Raw genomic sequence first — 17,838 nt, forward strand, 5'->3', positions numbered from 1 at the left:
AGAATTTGGATTACATATATATATATATTTAGAATTTGGATTGCATATATATATATATATATGTATATATAAGTTGCATTGTATATATATATTTAGAATTTTCGTTGTATATGCAGATATATATATATATGCAAATATATATACGTATATATATATATATATATATATATATATATAATCTGGATTGGATATATATATATATATATATATATATATATATATATATATAATCTGGATTGGATATATATATATATATATATATATATAAATAATCTGGATTGGATATATATATATATATATATATCCAATCCAGATTATATATATATATATATATATATATATATATATATATATATATATATATATATATAATCTGGATTGGATATATATATATATATATATATATATATATATATATATAATCTGGATTGGATATATATATATATATATATATATATATATATATATATATATATATATAATCTGGATTGGATATATATATATATATATATATATATATATATATATATATATATATATATATATATATATATTTATAATTTGGATTGGATATATATATATCGTCGGAGGTGTGCGGGATAATGTAGACGAACGTCAATGACTCTGCTGCCAAGTGTAATATAAATATATATACATAGTTATATTTCTATTGGATGGGTCTCTCTTCCTTCATGAAGCAACAAGCTATTTCGACCATTATGAACTTTGATCCAAACCTCACACAAGAATTTAATGGCCGTCAATAGTGGAGTGTTTGGAAAAAACTGAAATGATATTCCAGTTGAGGTGGGTGAAGTGCATCGAGTGCGTCATTCCGATGCAATGCACACAGTGTTTGCATGGTATACCTTCATGGCATGGAAGAAATTTGCAGTATGCCACCTTCGACCAGGTGGAGCAGCGGTAGATGTGTTTTTTGGCAAACCACACAGATTTGCTTTCCTGTAAAGTGGCGCATCAGATTGCCAATCTGCATACATTGTTGGATTGCCTTAACATGCGGAAGATTTGTTACGAGCATCCTTCCAGATGGATTATCGAGATCTGTCACATGTGCTGACATGCGTTCGTTTCATTTTAAAGCACTGCATTAGTTAAACGGTCGACACAACACACACCTAAGGAGACAGATACTTCACGGCGCAATTGTAATGGACTTAATCATAAGACAACTGATTTTTCTACGATTGAGTGCGAAGTGCAGAAATGTAGTGTCAAGCCTTGGAAAAAATATTACGATGTCAGCGATGTCAGCAATGGGGGCATATAGCCACGGCCACCGAGAGTAAGCAGAAGGCCTCATAACTGAAAAATACATGCAGACAATGTAGGTAAGATTTGTCAGGCAGTCAGTACTATGTGAGGGCCATTAGAAAACGAGCAATAAAACATTTTTAAAAATAAAAAGAAACACAGTTCGATTAATACTGAAACTGAACTTTATTCAATATAAAATATAAACATTATCTATGTAAAATTAAGTAATTTTACAGCAATATACAATTTAATACTGATAAAACTGAATTATGTATTCAGGGAACAAACAATTAAAGAAACATTAAACAAATATTTTTTGACCTTCGGAACAAGATCAGTGTAGTATCTGTTTTGATGCTACACTTTACCTTTTCTGTCTTCGATCGGTGGAGGAGAAATCTTTCATGACTGAGATTATTTTTGTTCCTATCCAGAGTGCCCCTTATTGGGAAGCTGGATTTTCTCCACAAGATTATATGTTGAAATATTTGAATAACTATTACTTTAAATACAGAAATTATATTTAAAGTTTCGGTTTTCTGTTCTTCTATGTCCCTTTCTCCCCCATGTTTTTCATCAAAATGTGTAGCGTATTAGTTGTCTCACAAGCCATCATCAGTGATTGCTCACTGGCAGTAACCTGTGGTGTTCCCTGGAGACCAAGTAACAAGTCTCCCCAGATTTCCAGTGTTCTCCACCTCTTGACCACTTGTGTAAATGATTGCATGTTATCGCAACAGCCGTTGTCACTGATTTCTCGTTGGCATCGGCCATTGGTGTTTCCTGGGGTTTGGGTGACAAAATGCCTCCCCAAAGTACCAAATTTGAACGGCACACTTCCAGCGGATATTTGGTGAGTACTCTCTTACCTCGGTCTTTCCTGACCCTTCACAACTAGTTGGTGTGGTGTGGCGCCAGTCGATGTCATCTACACCAGTTATTTTTATTATTATTATTATTATTATTATTATTATTATTATTATAAGAGTGCTTGTGCAGTGTACGCACGTGTATTTTAAATATTATTTTCAAGTTAAATTAAATTTTAGGTTTGTATTACTGTACACAGATTAGAAAAAGTTGTCAAAAACAAATATATCACAAATAAATGTTATCAAAGGCAAGATAAGTTACTCTTCTACCTATCTGGGAAGGTTTTTAGTGGTTTTACTCACTTTAAAACGTGTAATCGCTTCGAAAATCATACAATGTTTATCAATATATTTTAAAAAGAAAAATGTTAGTATGTTTGTAACTTATCTTGCCTTTGATAACATTTATTTGTTATATATTGTTTTTTTTAACAACTTTTTCCAATCTATGTGTACAGTAAAACAAACTCGTTATGTAAATTATTTACAGTTAAAATGTTATAAAAAAATAAAAAATTGAAGTTTTAAATATATTTCAAAGAAATGAATTACGCCCCGTGCTAAAATATTGATAATTCACCAATAGTAAAAAAAAAAAAAAAAAAAACACTGCCGTGAAAAATGCTTACTTTAAAATATTTGAAAATACTCAGTGAAAAGTTTTATTTATTATTAAAAGAATGGAGTGAAAGATTTGTATTACTGTACACGTCACATAGATTCGAAAAAGTTGTCAAAAAAACAAATATATAACAAATAAATGTTATCAAAGGCAAGATAAGTTACTTTTCTACATAACTGGATAAGTTTTCAGTGTTTTTATTTAATGTAACATGTTTATTCAGCTCGAAAAGCATACAATGTTTACCGATGTATTGGAAAATTCAAAATGGCGCCCGACTCTCTCTTTAACACGGTAAGTTTGGGAAAAGGTGCTATAGATATAAAACTAGACAAAATACTATTAGAAACTCGCTCACTATATATTACCGTGACATAGGTTGACATATATTCGGTGTTTTTTTAATAGTATTTTGTCTAGTTTATTATTTATAGCACCTTTTCCCGAACTTACCGTGTTAAAGAGATAGTCGGGCGCTCTTTTGAATTTTCCAACACATCGGTAAACAATGTATGTTTTTCGAGCTGAATAAGCATGTTACATTGAATAAAAACACAAAAAATATATCCAGTTTGGCAGAAAAGTAAGTTATCTTGCCTTTGATAACATTTATTTGTTATATATTTGTTTTTTGACAACTTGTTCGAATCTATGTGTACAGTAATACAAACCCAAAAATTGTTTGTTTTTCCAGTAAAAAAAATAAAAATAAATAAATAAAATATTCAACTTTCTCCAATAAAAATAAAAGTTCAAACACGAATTCACTTACGATATTTTGATTAAAATTATCCCAAATGTGCAATTATAATAATTATTTTCCGAATGGAGAATTGTTCTTTTTCTTTAGAACATACACGAACAATCGGTAACACATATTGGTAGCCACATTTTTTTATGCCTGTTAACATGACCACATGGTTGAATACCGGAAGCTGTCTATACCTACAACTTTATTAGGAAGTGACGTTATGCTGTCATATACATCGACCTTCTTTCTCAGTAGCCACGACATAGCTCAATTTTCTCCAGGAAATGAGCAAGGGGGCGAGAATTCAACCCCAATCATCTCCCAAACTAATGTAAATAACGCATTGCTGGTTATAACTGTTCACGGCAATGGACTACCATATACAGCTCTAGAGGATACTGGATGCACACAGTCACTAGTTCGCAAGTCGTGTTGCAAGGAATGGAAGCGGAAAGTGACTACTCTGCACACAGCAGATGAAGGCACACTTAGCTGCTGTTAAATAGGTGTAAGTAAACTTTCGTGCAACATGGATCATTAGCATTGAAGTCTTAGTTGTGGATGAATACTTACTGGGATTTGATTTATTGCTTGGGCTGGGTGCACTTGAGCGACTGGGAGGAGTAGCTAACGGTTGGCTGCTGGGATATCATGACGACGAACTTGGCCCTCCAAAAGGTCTAATTTTCCTCATGGCTGTTGTGCAGTTGCGCAAAGCGAAAGTTTGGCCCATCATGAATTCTCGGAAGCTAAATGAGTATGTGGACATGTGTAATGTTATGACCCTTTAGGCTGTGATCATAGCGTAGTATCTGTGTTAACTGTGGCAAGCAAGGCTAAGGGTCAAAACATTATTAGTAGTAGTATTAGTAGTAGTTCATTTGAGCGACAGCGGGTCGCTTGATCAATTATTATGATTAGAGGAATAAAGGATTAACTTGGGGAAAAGATGAGTGACATATAATATCGCAAGATGAATGTGAGAATAGATGTAAACATGATTTGGGGTTTGCATAAACAAAATAATTAGATTGGGTTTGCATAAACAAATAACTAGATTGGGGTTACATCAGGTTGGTTTGAGATACGTAATGATGTGACGTAAAAAAGAAGGATGTATGTAGATTTGGGGAGATTCTAGGTAGTCGTTAGCTGGACATCAGAGAGAACGGACGACTCAAGATAATGTGGGAAGCAGCGTTACTTCAGACAGTAAAGAACGTGTAATCTCTGAAAATGCCAGCCAGATAATGAAAATAAATGTTTGTAAATAATTCAGGTATGTGTTGTTATTTACATCTGTTAAAAAAAACTGTTGTCTACAACTCTTTCAGTACGTCCACGCCAATCGTTTTCGGTTAGAACTGTTGTATAAATGTTAAAATATACATATTATACAATCAACTAAATGATTCAACGTATATGCATACACGCATTTTACACGTAAAATATAAAACCCAACTATTAAACGTGTACATCATTATGGAATATATTCATATACAACGCATGACACGTTTTATAATATATATCTCCCACCTGACTATATAACATATCCCGTTTTGGTGGCTGTAGAAGAATTCGCATTGACGAACCTAGGTATAGAAAAATACAACGTGGAGAGCAGGTACTTAAAATGGAATGAAGATTAGTGTCAAGAAAAAAAAGAAAAGAAAAACATATACACACACAATAATATGTCTGAAAATAGAACAAAAGAACTAAATACACACGTATACGCGCCCAATCTTTTATGAAGAAAGAAAAAATACATATGCACACATACATATGTAAAACTGTAGCAGACGCAAATAGACCTCTTTCTTCTTGCACGCATTCCTCCCTGATTGAGTGATGTGGCCATACACTGGCCAATCAGAGGAGTAGCACATGAATATTTTTAACCCCCAAGGACCTGACAGCTTCCGGTCCTGAGAAGAAAAAACTCGCACTTACTCCACCAGCTTTCGAAGGGACTAGACCTTTCGCTCCTCTGCTCCTACTAGGTATCAGACGACAGCCACCGGCTGTAACTACCTAGTAAGCAGTAAAGTCCCGAACCTTCCTTCCTTCCTTCTTTTCCTCCTTTGAGTTTAATGCCTTTTTAAATAAACCTTTTCCTTGTTAAGTTTAAGAAGTGGTTTGTTGTTTGTTCGAAAAATTGTGTTAAATTATTTTATTAGGGCGTGCCATAAAAGCACCAAATAATGATCCCTAAAAAACTTTATATGTTGAAAATAGTTAAGAAATAGAACGTTTAAAATATAAGAGAAACTCTAGGTGTATCAGAATTTTTGTAAGTATTTTTGACACCCCCTAACACAAAACTGTGAATAAAATTTAAAAAACTCGCAATTTCTCTTTTAAAAGTGGGTTGTTTATTTTCTTTATGGATTATACTTCCAAAATAAACTATTAAATTTGTATAAAAAGTAATAGAAATATTATTATTTTTTTATTTTGTAAAAAACAGTAATGAAATTAATTGAATTTTACGAGCTCAGTATTTTTCAATTTTTAAATTTAAAAATCTATCAAAATTTTTCTATGGATTCTATTTTTACGATATTTTCAGGGTCAATGTGAAATTTTCTGCTCTTTCCAATAAACTTAATATAATATTTAAGACAAACTTTTTTTTAAATTCATGCCCCCCCCAGTTTCAAATGTCTATTTAAAAGTAAATAATTAATTTACTCAAAGTTTTATATATCACAAATTGAAGATAAAAGATCACTAAATAATATATTCAAACTTAAAACAAAAAAGTAGCGTTTTTTAGAAATTTACCCGTAAAGTCCGAAGTTTAAAACCTTTAAAAAAAAAAACACGTTGTTTGTTTGGTTTTTTTTAAATGAAACCTTGGTCCTTGCTCCTTTAATTGAAAAAAAAATAGGGCTTGAATTAAATTTTTCGAGGAGTTATAAGCTTAGAAAGACAGGGGGTGGAATTATTCAATATTTTTCACGAAATTTCTGACACACCTAGAGAAACTCTTATTATGAACAGAAGAAAAATATCACTCGATGTAAAAATTAGAAGAAAAAAATGTACGTTATGCTGTTAAAATAAACGATGCGCTGAGAAGAAGAAGGAAAAAGGCACAAAGAACTTGTAAACTGAAACACACAGTTGAATACATCGGTTTTTTTTTTTTGGTTGTGTCAATCATGGGTGACGGTGTTAACATCTGGTGCATAAAGGTTATAAAAGAAACGGCCGCTCGTTTGGCTGTATATTGTAAAAAAAATTGATGGTCTTTTTTGGGTTAGAATCAATGGACATTTCTGAAAATTGGGAACATTGTTTTTTTTTAAACAGCATTTATTGGACAATTTTTTAAAAAAGAACTGGGAAAAGTTTGTTTTATGTAATTTACTTAGAGAATAATGTTGAATGATTTGATAGAAAAACATGTGTATTGATGATTTTGTTTGTATTATATATTGCATAATTTGTTGTTTTATGTATTTTCTACATGTTAAATGTGTTTCAGAGATTACAACGTCAGAAAAGAAAGAGCAGTAGATAAGGTTGAATTATTTTTTAACGAATATTTTGAAAGCTAAAGGGGCAGACAAAATAAATTTATGTAGATGGGCATTTATTTTACTGCTATCGGGGAGTGATTCGATTTTGGGTGGGTTGAATTGGGATTTCCATTGATTTCGAGTGGAGTCAACTTGGAGAAAAATTTGAATACTTCATGTGTGGAAATCCGTAATTTTCTGCTAAACTATATGCCTTGAAGGCAGTTGCGTTTACCGAACTGGAAAAAATGTTTTCCAATATAGCAGAACGGGGGATATTTCTATCAAGCGTCAGGGAGCAAATGAAATGCCTCCTGACATGGCGTAAAGGGCAGAAGATATTATGGCAGATGTGACCATTGTGTGGCAAATCACTTATGATAAGTAGAGGTGAAAGTAAACTATACCGCCAGTACATAATAGCTAAGTAAATAAAGATCACCCTATGTGGGAATTAAATAATATATATATATATATATATATATATATATATATATATATATATATATATATATATATATTAAAAAAAAGTGTGTAAGGCTAAAAATATTAACACCCAAGTGAAAAAAGAGTTGGTAGTTTAGCTTACAAAAATTGAGGGAATGGCGACAATAGGGACCAAACGTTGTAGTGCTGGATCTCTGTTAAGTCTATTTGCAATTTGACAGTGTTGTTTGATATCGTGGCGTGTCGATTTGATATTATTTTTCGGGATCATGGTAATTCGACGGTGTTGTTTTGAATCATATCATGTCAATTCGACTGTTGTTTGGGAACATGTCGCGTCGAGTCAACAGTATCATTTGGCATTGTGTCGCGCTGATTCGTTGGAGATGTTTAGGATTTCCTGGATAAACTTGTTCAGGACTGTGTTTCTACGTGTGATATAAATATATAGACATATTTATATATTTTTTGTTGTTGGGGGGGGGGGGTTCTCTCTTCCTTAATGAACGAATGTCTATGTTGTACAACATACGTTTATAATATTGTCTCCTCTGAAACGCAAAGACCACAGCGATTATAACAGCTACAGAAAATTAAATATCGTGAATTTTTAATCGGAAATAATATCCAGAACAACAGAACATTTTAATACAATAACTTGATTAACTCTGCGGATAAACCTCCTTTACAAAAACATATATAAATAAATAGAAATTCCTCTGTGAGAAATGCAGTCTCCTTCCAGTTTAAATTTTGATGCAAGGTAACGAGTTTCAGTTGGTGAAAGACATTTTGCAACTTTATGATATAAAAGCTGGACCGAGAATTTAATGAATTGATCGTATCTCACTTTTTGGTAGAAAATGTTTGAAACGGCAATTGATTTCAGTTTTTAATTTTAGTTTTCAATTCCAAGTTTCTCGTGCCCGAGTAAAAATATGAAGGCTGAGGAGGTAAGTATCGCTGCGTATCCCCAAAAGATTCAAATAATGGTAGAACCACTTCTATGAATAATTCCTGATTATAAATTATGTGGAAAACAAAATTTGGAAAAAAATATAACATAGTTCTGAACTGAAGCAAATGTGAAATAGATAGTTTTGAGACACGTTGTAAAAACACAGGACTATAAAATATCAAAGTTGTAAGGCACAGAACTATAAAATATCAAAGCCGTGTTAAAACACTCAGGATTATAAAATATCAAAGACGTGTAAAAAGACACACAAGATTATAAAATATCAAAGCCGTGTTAAAAGACACACAAGATTATAAAATATCAAAGATGTGTTAAAAGACACACAGTATAATAAAATATCAAAGACGTGTTAACAGACACACAAGATTATAAAATATCAAAGCCGTGTTAAAAGACACACAAGATTATAAAATATCAAAGCCGTGTTAAAAGACACACAAGATTATAAAATATCAAAGCCATGTTAAAAGACACACAAGATTATAAAATATCAAAGATGTGTTAAAAGACACACAGTATAATAAAATATCAAAGACGTGTTAAAAGACACAAAGATTATAAAATATCAAAGCCGTGTTAAAAGGCACACAGGATTATAAAATATCAAAGCCGTGTTAAAAGACACACAAGATTATAAAATATCAAAGCCATGTTAAAAGACACACAAGATTATAAAATATCAAAGATGTGTTAAAAGACACACAAGATTATAAAATATCAAAGATGTGCTAAAAGACACACAGGATTATAAAATATCAAAGCCGTGTTAAAAGACACACAAGATTATAAAATATCAAAGACGTGTAAAAAGGCACACAAGATTATAAAATATCAAAGCTATTAAAACACACAGGATTATAAAATATCAAAGACGTGTTTAAAGACAGATAGGATTATAAAATATTAAAGCCATGTTAAAAGACACACAGGATTATAAAATATCAAAGGCGTGTTAAAAGACACAGGACTATAAAATATCAAAGCTATTCTAACACATAGGATTATAAAACATCAAAACCGTGTTAAAAGACACAGCACAATAAAATATCAAAGCTGTTAAAACACAAAGGATTATAAAATATCAAAACAGTGTTAAAAGACACACAGGATTATAAGATATCAAAGCCGTATTAAAAGACTCAAAGGATTATAAAATATCAAAGCCATGTTTAAAGACACATATGATTATAAAATATAAAAGCAGTGTTAAAAGACACACAGGATTATAAAATATCAAAGCAGTGTTTAAAGACACACAGGATTATAAAATATCAAAGCCGTTTTAAAAGACACAAAGGATTATAAAATATCAAAGAAATGTTAAAAGACACAGGACTATAAAATATCAAACTGTTACACCTCTAAGGATTATAAAATATCAAAAACGTGTTAAAAGACACACACGATTTTAAAATATAAAAGTCGTGTTAAAAGACACAGGACTATAAAATGTCAAATCTGTTACAACACACAGGACTATAAAATATCAAAGCCATGTTAAAACACTCAGTATTATAAAATATCAGAACCGTGTTAAAAGACACAAAGGATTATAAAATATCAAAGCCATGTTAAAAGACACACAGGATTATAAAATATCAAAGCCGTGTTAAAAGACACACAGGATTATAAAATATCAAAGCCCTGTTAAAAGACACACAAGATTATAAAATATCAAAGTCGTGTTAAAAGACACACAGGATTATAAAATATCAAAGCCGTGTTAAAAGACACACAGGATTATAAAATATCAAAGCTGTTAAAAGACCCACAGAATTTAAAAATATCAAAGCCGTGCATAAAGACAGACAGGATTATAAAATATAAAAGCCCTGTTAAAAGACACACAGGATTATAAAATATCAAAGCCGTGTTAAAAGACACACAGGATTATAAAATATCAAAGCCCTGTTAAAAGACACACAGGATTATAAAATATCAAAGCCGTGTTAGAAGACACACAGGATTATAAAATATCAAAGCCGTGTTAAAAGACACACAGGATTATAAAATATCAAAGCCGTGTTAAAAGACACACAGGATTATAAAGTATCAAAGCTGTTAAAAGACCCACAGAATTTAAAAATATCAAAGCCGTGCATAAAGACAGACAGGATTATAAAATATAAAAGCCGTATTAAAAAACACAGAACTATAAAATATCAAAGCCGTGTTAAAAGACACACAGGATTATAAAATATCTAAACCGTTTTAAAAGACACTCAGGATTATAAAATATCAAAGCCGTCTTAAAAGACACACAGGATTATAAAATATCAAAGCTCTGTTAAAAGACACACATGCCTATAAAATATGAAAGCCGTGTTAAAAGACACACGATTATAAAATATCAAATCCATGTTCACAGACACACCGGGTTATGAAATATCAAAGCCATGGTAAAAGACACACAGGATTATAAAATATCAAAGTCGTGTTAAAAGACACACAGGATTATAAAATATCAAAGCCGTGTTAAAAGACACAGGTCTATAAAATATCAAATCTGGGTGAAGATGTGGAACAAAGAAATGAGGGGAGATTAAGGGTAAGGGAGTGCACTAAAATCACTGGTGAGGGGAGTTGGTGGATCTAAAAGTTTAGGCCAGTTTATTCAGAGGGTGGGGGTTGTTACTGAGATTTTCTTTTCTTTTTTCTCGGGTTTCCCGCTTATATTGTGGTTATTTGTTATGGATATAAACTGTGAGAATTCATTATTGTAATTGAAAATATATTAGGTTGGAATGGGTCAAGATTTAATGTTGAATTTTTATAAATGAAATTACAGGGATCTTTTTGAAGGGGATAGTTTAATTCAAGAAGAGGGAGACCAAGAAGATAACGATTGAATTGTTAGAGGGAGGATGCAATGGTTATGGATGAGTTTTAATTTAGGCTTTAATAGAAGACGATCAAGAGGTTTTTGGATTCAATTCATTGCGGAGTCACCAATTGTGGTAACTCACTGCAGAGTAATAATTGTAAGATTGTGAGTCAGTGGTAACCAATTCATAATCAGGATCTATAAATTTTTAGGAGCATGGTTGCGTGTGTTGCAATCTTATTGAAGTCGAAAGTAGTAGTGTATCCGTGGGACCATTATAGGTTAATTAAATGAGATCGCGAATTAAGGGTTTCACCAATCCATATCCTCACATAAAAAATAAAGACAACTCCAGAAAATAACGACATTTGACAAAGAACACAAAATCACTGTACTAACCTGAAATAAACAACATTTATTTACGTGTTAGAAATATTAGTTTAAATCGTTTCAACATAATTGTTTTCTTGTGTTGAATGTTCATAATGCAGGATCAGTGAAATGAGGATTTCAGGAGAAATCTAAAATTATTGATTTTTATGATCAGAGTATCACACGTGGCTTAAAGTTAATGTGGTTACTTTCTGGGGGGGGGGAAACAGTCCATAATCATGAAAGCGAAAATTTGTGTCTGTATTCATCTCATAAGAATAGAAGTTCGAAATAAAATTGTTTAAAAGAGAATCAAATTCTCATTTGATGCGGTAACTTTCCATGATGAGAATGAGGGTTCATATGCATGGCATCTAAATTCAGAACGGGGTTTTAACGTCTAATAATGATGGTTTTCTTCTGAACATATCCAGTTTTTGGGAAAGCACGAGAAAAACTGATTTTATTTTTCACAGCAAATCTTTATATACAGGTGTTCTCAAATGTTGAAGCCTTTTTACTGTATTTCTATGAAAGGAAACGTAACATGGTTACTTTTGTTTTATGCATGTGTGCAGTCGTGTTACGACGTCATTTACCTATGTGTTCTTCATACACATGCCTTCGAAATGGTGAACACTTATTCCTACCACCGTATGTAGCAGTCGCTAACTAGCAAAATGTGATATCTTGGAACAATTAGTATTTTTTAAATTCTCTTTTTTTATTACTTTTATCCTCCTTAAACTTAAAAATAGAACAGAAAGCATCTATTAAACATTGCGTTATTCACTTTTAAAAAAATATTTGCCATGTTTGTAGGTGTAACCATTTTGTTCCCCCATAAAAGTATAGAAGTTTTGATAAGAAAAATAGCTTTGGCGTTTCTGTTAATGTTTTTTGGTGTTGACAAGAAAACGTCTTTTTACGTATGTTGTGATCATCAAGTGTTAATCATCTCTGGCATTTTGGTAATGAGTTCTATTAATTCTTAGGCCACGCTGGCTGTTAATTTTTAAACACCTTGATTTTATGTGATGTGAAAAAATTCACGCCCATCATACGCAATGTGTGTAAAAATACCATCGTAGCCATCGTGGCTGAAGTAAAAATCAACTTTATTCAAAGGAAACTCTTGAATATAAAGAGAGCTATTTGGTGGTGATACCTTTGTCGAAAAGAGTATGTGGTATCTTGGGGGTACATCTCACTTGGCCACTGCTAGCGAAGGACAAGAAAAGAATAATGCTTGTTGTTATGAGGAAATTTTTCTGAGGAATCCTGAGCAATGCCCGTATAAACAGCTCGTTTATCTAAAGTATTTTTAGATAGAAATTGACGATTACAATTTAAAATATTATCTGTTTTAGATGAAAAACATTTTAAATAAAGAAAAAGATTGTCCTAATATAATATTGTCAACATTAACTCGTTTGTATCAGGTATGCAAAGACCTGTAATGTAAGACATATAAGTTCTAATAACACTCGAAAATATCTCGATTCAACCCTATGCATGGGTATAAAAAAACAGAGCATATGCACTCATTCGTAAATTTTGAAATTCGATATAAAGCGATACATTATTTTATATGAATTTAATGTTCACAACAACCTGTTTAATAAACGTCTTTATATCTGTTTTTTCTAAGAAAACTACGAGATATCAGAATTTCTTGGAAAAATGTTCATGGTTTCATATTTTTTGAGTTAACGACTATGCAATACTTGGTGTTGTATTTCATGAAGTAATTCAGTATATAAGGTCCCCAAATTTTAAGGCTTGGCCTTTATTCGTTTCATATAGTATTTCTGAGACAGTTTTAGATTCGGCCTGTTCTTATTGTCTTGTCCTATATATCATCAGATCATCTTAGACGATCAGAAATGGATTTACATTGTAAAATTATTCTATTAACTTTTTAAAAGTTTACTGAACAGTTTGACCTAAATAATAACTAGTGGTAATAGTATCGATGTTTAGAAAGTATTCATGAATAAAAGACATCAGTTTAGTAGTTTAACATGTAATTTTCTTAATTATATTTTGTGCATTAGCGAATAACTTGGTATCTTTTTTCTAGTGAAAAATATCCACAAAAAGTAACGTTTTGTTGTGTTTGTGATTATATAGCCTTATTTATATTAATTGTGTGGGGGACCCTGGGGAGCTGTTTAGTTACCGGTTATATGCTGGAAACAAATTACTGAAAAGGTTGCATGTTTGATTACTAAGAGAGTAGAAGGTCGCCCTATGCAGATCGTGCAGCATAATGAAAAAACAAGCAACAATAAAAAGGTCACGTGTTAGGAATATATTTAAGACATTGAAATGAAGCATGTTGAAACAGGACCATATATTTACATATGTACAAGGAATATTTATTTACATATAAATGTTACACAGTGTTTGTGTGTTTATAAACTAGCATGCATGTAGATAAACGTTCATTGCATTTATGCATGCGTCAATGTATACGAGAGTTCGGCAATGCATACATTAGAAGTTCATTGTGTGTAAGAGTTTGTTAAGTTATATGTGTTTCATTCTTACCTGGAGAAAGTTAAATGCCCTGTCGAGGTGTGGATGTAATATGCGTGCAACTCACATTGCAGGTTTGCATAAAAAACATGTTGTCACATCGACATCTCGATTGCAAAGAGGAAGAAGACAGAGAAACGGAGACAGAGAACGCCATCTGTTGGGCAAAAGGAAGATTACTGCAAGAGTAGAAACTGGTGGGTATTGAACGTCTATCTATGGATGTGTGTGCGGTTTGATGAACATATTAGATTAAAAAGGGCATGTTTTTATATATATTTCGTTATAGTGCACAAGTTAGAACATATTTCGCCTCATATAATAAGTATCAAGAGAGGATTGTTATGACGTTAACTGACACAAAAATTTAAGGAGAAGCAAGCAGACCTAAATAGGTCCGATTACATAGGAAATCCATTCTCTTAGGATTGGTAACCTAATGAAAACACACAGTCACTTATGCAATATGCAATATAGCGTTACATTTAAGAGTTCTGGCAACAACAGCGAGCAGTACATTCCATTCTGGAAAGCTTAAAAGAAATCCAGACAATTTATAAACTGCAATATGAAGATTTTCTTTCAACAAATAATTCTACCAAAACATTTCAGCTGATAAAATTCCATTACTCGTTTTTCTTTCTCAATCTCACAATGAAGTCAGTGTAATGAGTTTTTTTTTTAAAAAGATTATTCAGTTTAAAACAGTTTCAGACTGCAAGAGCTTAACTTGTCCATATTACAAATACAATTTTGCCTATGACATGTAAAAACCGAAAAGCAATTTCCCTGGTTTTAAAAATCAATTTTGTTTCTTGCATTTTCTACTCCTCCAACTCCAGTTGTTCCTTTAAATAATTTTCTCTTTCAATTTATTTTTCAATCTTCATTTTGATTGCAATACTACTTGCTTGTTCTCTTACATTGAAAAATTTTATTTTTACACTAACAAATTCTGACAACACATTTTACCAAAGAAATTACTTCCTCCTCCCAAATATTACCTTCTCGATCACCAAGTTAACTTGAAGTAATTACTTGTTTCTGAAAATAATTTTAGTTTGAATTTGTTTGAGAGAATAGCACAAAATATAGAATAGAATTTTTATAGAAAAGCAAAAATATTTTTATTAATGTTCGTCAAATAATTTTTTTAAAAGAATATGAAATAAAACGCGGATTTATTTTTTATATTTAACAAAACCTCATACAAAAACGAAGTCAACATATCAAAAATGCTGTGTCTTTTAAATGAAAGTTAATTTCACACAATCTGATTCAATATACGAATTATTAAAGGAAGAATGTTTTTAACATAACACAGTTTCAATTCGGTTTTGTGTTAGAAAATCTTTTATTTCAACTAATAATCCATTTTCAGATTATATTGTATAAATCATGAATTTTATTAAAAAAATCCTTTCATTTTTGTAACATTATATTTGAAGAAAATACACAAATTCATATACAAATACAGAAAAACTGCACAAATTTTCTATGCAATTTAAGTTATATTATTTTATTTTTCTGTTAAAGTAGAAATGTATAATAAGAAATATTATCTTAAAAATCATTTTCTCGCATTAAATCAAAATTGATTCCTGATAAATCCAAAAGATAAATTTTATAAAATGTTCAAATTACATTATTTTTTGTTATAGAACAAATGATTTTTTATCAAAAATTGTCCATATTTTCATTTCATTTTAAAAGTTATTCAGCTTTTGTATTGATTTAATTTCTACAAAATTTGATTAAACATATGCACCAAGAACAAGTTGTTCCAAATGTTTACAATGACATTATTTTCCAATCTATTTTCTCTAAGAAAAATTTTTCTTTTATTAAATAGATTAAACCAACTATTTATTTCAAACATTAAAACAATAAAATTTATTTCCAACATAAAATAAATAAAGTTTTCTATGCAAAATGAATTGGTTTCATTTGCATATGTGTACTGCAAAATGTGTGTTTGACTGTATTGCAACAGAAAGTTACACAAATAATATATCGAGACACAGGAATGGATATGTTTGATCTGGCAGAATGGTGGTTCATTAAAATTGTGGGGTTAGGGTTAGGGTTAGGGTTAGGGAGTCCGCAGTGGAGGTCCTGTTATATACATACATACACTTAAATAAACAGGTGAGATTTATATTATAGATGACTGACCAATTTTTATGATTTCAGCTTTAAATGAACAGCTACAGCAGGAATTGGAATACACCCTACTAAAACATGATTGTCACAGCTGGTGAATTTCAAAAACGCAATATGTATGTAAATATATATATATATATATATATATATATATATATATATAGAATTATATATTTGCAAGAAAATGTTTTTTCAGTATGTGTTATGTTTCAACATATTTTGTTTCTGTGTAAAAGAAGAGTAAAACATTTCACAAGAAGATGGTTTCTCTCAATTTCTTTTAATTTTCTTATCACTTTGTCTTTGTTGGGGATGGGGCATTCTACACAACGTTTCATTTGCATATGTGTAAGGTAGTCACATACTGCAAAATGTGTTTGACTGTTTGCAACAGAAAGTTACACAAATAATATATGATTGCTTTGTAGCATCAGAATATTAAATTCATTTGATATGAAGAATCACATAATGTCTGTAAAATTAAAAAGTTTAATAAAAGAATATGATTTTGTTTAAAAAAATTATTCACATGCAGCATATTGGATTTCTTATAATAATTCTTTCCTTGTAAAAGAAGAATTATATATTTGCAAGAAAATGTTTTTTCAGTATGTGTTGTTATGTTTCAACATATTTTGTTTCTGTGTAAAAGAAGAGTAAAATATTTCACAAGAAAATGGTTTCTCTCAATTTGTTTTAATTTTCTTATCACTTTGTCTTTGTTGGGGATGGGGCATTCTACACAACGCCAAAGATTTTAACCGTCCCTTAAAGTGTAATTGTATTTCACTTGCACTTGGTTCACTAGATATATTCGCCAAATAGTTTTTGGAAATTCCTTTTCTATTAGCCTGATGTCTCCTATGACTGGAATGATGGATATCTTCTTAAGATTCCAGTTTCTTTTCATGTCATACATAAGTTCTTGGTATTTTATTATTTTCTTCACGGCTCTGTGAAGGCCAGCATCATTAGGGATGCTTACTCCGGCTTGCAACTTTCTTTCTTTGTCCCATATCACTATGTCAGACTTAATAGCCCCATTTTCTAGATATGTAGGAATTTCGTAGTCATAGTGAATGGTGTATGACTTATAAACAACTGGTCATTCGGGTAAATATTCTCTCAAGATTTGCTACTACATTAGATATTCAGGTTTTTATAGATTTTCCAGTGGATATATTTACACACTCCATTGTGTCGCATTGTATAATAGTCATCACCAACAGGACTTTACAACTGGATCTCAGGTGGATCACACTCTCTTCTCATGTGTGACAGAACCTGCACTTGGTATTGCTGAGACCATCTTTTTAAAAGCATTGGTCATCAAGCCTTGATCTTTAGTGACCATTATCATTCTCTCCTAATTTTAGCGAAGAGATCCTTTTTAAGCCAGTCAACAGAGTCTTGTTTATCAATATATTCCTGTCGTAGTTCATCCAGGAAATACTTGGCATAC

The 17,838-nt window shown here is 31.2% G+C and overlaps 1 protein-coding gene and 1 long non-coding RNA gene across 2 annotated transcripts in view; one reads left to right on the plus strand and one right to left on the minus strand.

The window, feature by feature from the left end:
- Positions 1 to 17,838, plus strand: part of LOC145269818 (uncharacterized) — a 343,013-nt gene that overhangs the window by 192,433 nt on the left and 132,742 nt on the right. The gene's annotated exons all lie outside the window — the stretch shown is intronic.
- Positions 1 to 17,838, minus strand: part of LOC145269817 (uncharacterized) — a 114,630-nt gene that overhangs the window by 70,970 nt on the left and 25,822 nt on the right. The gene's annotated exons all lie outside the window — the stretch shown is intronic.

The sequence above is a fragment of the Euprymna scolopes genome, chromosome 45 (assembly GCF_053919585.1).
Source record: "Euprymna scolopes isolate OS-2025 chromosome 45, ASM5391958v1, whole genome shotgun sequence".
NCBI classification, from domain to species: domain Eukaryota; kingdom Metazoa; phylum Mollusca; class Cephalopoda; order Sepiida; family Sepiolidae; genus Euprymna; species Euprymna scolopes.